This window comes from Pundamilia nyererei, unplaced genomic scaffold, assembly GCF_000239375.1.
Source record: "Pundamilia nyererei isolate P.nyererei 1_Seehausen unplaced genomic scaffold, PunNye1.0 scaffold00162, whole genome shotgun sequence".
NCBI classification, from domain to species: Eukaryota; Metazoa; Chordata; class Actinopteri; order Cichliformes; family Cichlidae; genus Pundamilia; species Pundamilia nyererei.
In genome coordinates, this window is record NW_005187563.1 from 1 (window position 1) to 5,483 (window position 5,483).

The window sequence follows — 5,483 nt, forward strand, 5'->3', positions numbered from 1 at the left end:
ACTTATTCAGTAGATTAAAGTATTGAAACATCATTATTCATAAAATATGCACATTACAAAATTAAAGTTATTCAAAAATTACTCAAGTACTTACTCCAATACTCACATTATTCAAGTAAATTTAATTTTTGCCAATGTAATGTCACATAAAATCTTAATCTTAATCTGAATAAGGGATTTGAACCCTACACAGATGAAAGCTTAGCAGTGAAGCTCTCTCTTAAAATTTGAGTTATAAAGTCAGAAGTTATCACTGACAGAGATCCATGTTCTTTTAACATAAGAAAGAATATTTGCTGAAATTGACATTAATCCAAGCCCTTAAAACGCCATTTTGGATTAAGCATTTCCTTTTAGAAAAGTCTTCAATGAGCAGGAAGCTCCAGTACTGAAAAAAGAAGCCAACATCAACTGCTAAACGTGCTAAAAGTAAGTAAGTCCCCGTAGACTCAAAACACATACAGTATATAAGTTATAGGTTTCAGATCTGAAAAGTAAAACAAATGTCAAAGTGCAAAAAGACTTGCTTGTTTGCTTGTTTGCTGTGTTTTGGTGAATATGTGCCCCAGTGTGGTGGTCAAACCAGGGCCAAATGAAACTTGCTCTTGTTGAGTATTCATAAAGCTGTTGTGTTTCATGTGTAGTTCATTGTAAATAATTGTACTTTGTGTGAAGTAGTTTCAATAAAACAGAAAAGAATAGTATACTTGTTTGTTTGTTTTTTTATTCTTGATCTGTTCACATGTACTTAGCAAGTACATAAAAATGAAATGCAAACTATTTACATGCCAACACACAGCTGGCATCAATCTTGAACCACAAAATGAAACATTACAGGCTATTTGGAGCAGCACGTTGTTTGGAGAAGTATTTCCCAACAAGTTCAGGAAGGCACACTTTAAGGAAGAAGTCTTGTGCTTGCTTTAAACGCGGTTCCCAGAAATCCACATCAGGGAAGATGCGTATCACAGCAAGGTCTCTCTGTGTCCACACAACTAGGTCACAGTGGTCGTCTGGGTTCCCACTCCACGTCCTTATTTCATACGGGTCCACATTACCAATGCACGCAATTTTTTCAAAGTACCGTCTCTTGGCGTCTGGGCGCAATCGGTCGCGATACAGCCCTTTGTCTTTTGCGCTGATTTTGGTTCTGGCAGTCCAAATTCCAACACTCCAACATTGTGCGCTTGTTTTGCTTTCTGGCCTACTGACATGGCACCGCGATCCCACAATGCACTGCAACGTGACGTCAACTCCAAAGCCCTATATTCAGCCTCCCACCGGTCTCTTCGCCATTGTGAGGGGCTAGCTTCGCAATAATAGAAGTTTGACTTGATTGATGCGGGAATGTTCCCAGCTAGCTAGCGTTCAGCAAGGAGGCTGCAGTGCTGCATTATGGGAACTGTAGTTTGTGTGTTATTAGCGCCTCATATCGCCGGGCCATGCATAACAATAATAATAAATCTATATAAAATGATCTCGCAGGCTAGATATAAATGTCCGGCCTTGAGTTTGACACATGTGTTTTAGATCATCAAACAAATCTTAATATTAAACAAAGCTTAATGAAAGCTCCGTTTGTCTCATCAGTCGACAGAATATTTTCAGAAAGGATCCCCAAGGTGTTATTTGATAAATGTGAGATTAGCCTTTGTGTTCCTTTTGGCCAGCAGTGGCTTTCTCCTTGGACTCTCCCATGGATGCCATTTTTGCCCAGTTGCTTTAAAAAAAATGTTTTATTGTTGAATCATGAACTCTGACCTTAACCGAGACAGGTTAAGGCCTGCAGTTCTTTAAATATTGTTCTGGGTTCTTTTGTGACCTCCTGAATGAGTCGTCACTGGGCTGTTGGAGTAATTTAGGAAGGCCGGTCATTCTGGAAAGGTTCACCACTGTTCCAAATTTTCTCCATTTGTGAAAAATGGCTCTCTTTGGTTTACTGGAGTCCCAAAGCCTTAGAATTTAGTGTGATGTGTTGCTTTTTGAGATCATTTAGCGTACTTGAATTTGTCTCACAAGATCTATTTAAGTGATTGCTTGATTCAACAGGTCTGGTAGTAATCAGATGGTGAAATTGAATTTAGCTTTCCAAAAATCTTTGATTAATCACAGTTAATTCATGATTTAACAAAAAGGGGCAATTACTTTTTCGCTGGTTTGGATAGCGTTTTTCCCTTAATAAATGAAATGATGATAAATAGCATTTTATTTTTCTTGATATCTTTGTTTAATTTTTTTTTTTGATAATCCAGAACAAATGTGACAGATATGCAAAAGCTAAGTTATCAGGTAGGGGGCAAATACCTTTTCAAACAGTACCTTTTTACTCGTGGACAGAGAAGACTCGGCCAACAGTGCTCTGTTTAATAATCTATTTATCTTTAATCTGGACCAATATGATTACCTGTGGTTACCAGAGGTATCTGCTGTGTTCTAACTGTTCAGAGATTGTCACGAGTACTTTCTGGCAGCAATTAGTGATGTGTCGGTCGCTAACGAAATGGCTCTTAGAGCCAGGTCTTTGACGTGAACGACACGAGCCGGCTCCTTATCGCCAGCCATGGGTCTCTCTCTCTCTCTCTCTCTCACTTTTTTTTTCTGCTTCACTCAGCATGCGAGCCTTGTGCTTTGCACTGCAGAGAGGGGGGGGGGGGGGCAGTAGTTACACTCACAGTAGCAACACTCACAGAGCAGGAGGGAGAAACAGAAAGAAAGCCACAACAACATCACATTAGAAAGGTATAGTGATCATCCACGACTATTTTCAGTTGCGGATGATAAAGGATTGAGAAAGTTTATTTATGCAGGCCCATATGACAGAGAATATGCATCTTCTTTTTGTTTTCATAGTTTAATTTATATGTAATTGTGTTGTGGTTTGCAGTGTTTTGTGTTGTTTCACTTTAAATTTGTTTAAAAAGAAAAAGCTGAAAATTTAAATAGTTAAAAGTTGAACTGTGAATAGTTGGTTTTTGTATTATATGATTTATTTATTACATTTTATGTGAAGTGAATAAAAAAAAGTATATATACGGTGGCCCCTAGAGACAAAGCAGCACGTACAAACTTCAAAACATGTACGAACCCTGAAGCGCGTACAAACTCAGAAGCACGTAAAAACTCCAAAATACGTACAAAAGCCAAACAGAAGTGCTCCAGGATGCTAGGGGCAGTGTTGAGCTTTTGTTACCTAGAGCTTTTGTTACCTACCTACACAAGCCGGCAAGTAACAACGAGCGGATATGGTGTGTGGTAGTAACAAGTAAATGAACATTTTTTTTTAATTATTTGAATATATATGAGTGCTTGTGTATAAATACACAAACAATACACATATGCTTTCAATTGTGTAATTTAAGTGATCTAGGTAGCTCTGTTTTGGAATTTCAGTTAACGCTAGAAATGTGTTTTGGAGTTTGTACATGCTTTGTCTCTAGGGGCCACTGTATATATTTATATATAAACATATATAAATAAAACCACTTTTTTTTACATTAGTAATTCCTTTTGTGCATAATTTAATATCATTGTAATAATAAATTAAGTAAAGCAACAAAACAACCTGAAGAGCCGGATCTTATTAGTAAGTCGAGCAGAAAGAGCCGGTTCTCTAAAAAGAGCCGGAAATCCCATCACTAGTAGCAATGCAGCAGCTCCTCCTTTCGTCCTCTGTTTGACCCTAACTCAAATAACCTCACATAAATGTGGGAGTCCCTCTTTCGAACTCAACCTCTTGTATGAAGTTGTCAGGAAAAATACGGGAGTAACGTCAATACCACTTTCAAAATAAAAACTGAGCAAGAGTGATATATTTTGTAAATCAATCTATTTTTGGAAAAATGTCCTCAATCAAAATTTTATACTAACTTAAATGACGTTAAAATCTTTGACGGTAAATTTTGGGGTTTGTAATTCTTTTCACTGGATTTCTGTTAAGCAAAGACATAAATAGGTTCCAAAACAATCGCCAATGAGGCTTTTATTTTTGATGGTCCAAACCGGATAAGCTCCTGTACATTCCGGTCGTCTTGACGTTACCGCTTCGCCTCTGCTTGATACGGAGGCTTATCCAGCAGACGGAGGAGTCGCGCGCTCAGAACTTCAGTCATGTAAGTTTGATACTTCGTTTCATTTTTAGCTCGCGCTCGTTTAAAACAGTCACTAATCCACCGAACGCGAGCTTAAAGTGACCGTTCTCTGTGAGCCCTGTGCCAGATTGCGCTTAAAAATGTGTAAATTAATTGAATCTGCTCTATTTTAGGAGAATAACAACTTGAAAAAAAACCCGAATTCAATAGTTTGTTGGACTTACTAGGCTCTGGACTACATTTCGGCTTCGACTACATACTTATAAAAGGTTTTTATTTCCAGTGATTCATGTTACCAAACGCACGCACGACCAGCAAGTGGGAATGTTCTCTTTGCGCTCTACAAACCTCCCGTCAAACATCTGTGGCTATACGTTTACCTGCTTTATCCTAAAAGATTGAAAGCGAGTTAAAGACTTTTTTATGACCCACTAAGAAAAAAAAACTTCTCGGGTGTAGCAGGTTTGATTGTAATGGTTTTCAGTTGAGCTTCCACTGGCCAGAACAAATGGTCTGAATACGTAATACATGGTGGTGAACCTTAACGCACCGTTGCAACCAGATAATGCTTCATTACCTAACGATACAACATGGGTGACAAACATGCGGTCCCAGAAACATGCTGTTATGTTATCTGGCATTTTTTAAGGGCGTAAGAAGACCCTGTCTTGCACTCAGGCATATTTTCTTTAGGTGAACAACTAAAGAATGTACCTTTTTACACTTAAAAGCACTTACTGTAAATTCATATGATTAAAAATAATTTAAAGTCTTACAGAATTAACTAAAGCAATCAACAGTGTCCAAAACATCCATATATTGTGTTGAAGAGAAATCAACAGAAGTCCAACTAGGGCCAGGCTGTACTTTTGTGTAATACCAGTTTGTACCAGAAGGTGGTGCAGTGAGTCAGCGTAAACTTTATTTTAAAGGCAAGTTTTTATTTTACAATAGCAGACTCGTAAAAATTGAAGCTTATCAAATAAAGGAATATCTAAAATAAGATGGGGAAAGTTTGTTTTATTTATGTGTGCATTTTAAATACAGTTTTTCTACAGTGGTTTTTACTGATTGAGATGGGCTGATGAATGTTGATCTAGAATCTGTGCTGGCTCAAGCTTTCTGCATGTCAACCTGTCCCCGGAGCACAGCAGTCACCTTGCTAAGCTGATTAATTAATAATTTTTATGTGCTGCATACAGGGACCACTGTTCTCCTTATCATCAGGACTAAACCCTTTTGTGAATTAGTAAACTACTCAGACATGATTCTGTTACTTTACCAACTAACAAATACCAGAAAAAAAGAAATAACAATATCTATCTATCTATCTATCTATCTATCTATCTATCTATCTATCTATCTATCTATCTATCTATCTATCTATCTATCTAT

General features: G+C 37.5%; 1 protein-coding gene across 1 annotated transcript in view; it reads left to right on the forward strand.

The window, feature by feature from the left end:
- The first annotated feature begins 4,027 nt into the window (after positions 1-4,027).
- The window catches only part of LOC102205194 (adipocyte plasma membrane-associated protein), a 12,074-nt gene continuing 10,618 nt past the window's right edge, over positions 4,028-5,483 (forward strand). The window contains exon 1 of the mRNA XM_005745643.1: positions 4,028-4,109. The gene's annotated coding sequence lies outside the window, so the exon portion shown is untranslated. The remainder of the gene's footprint in view (positions 4,110-5,483) is intronic.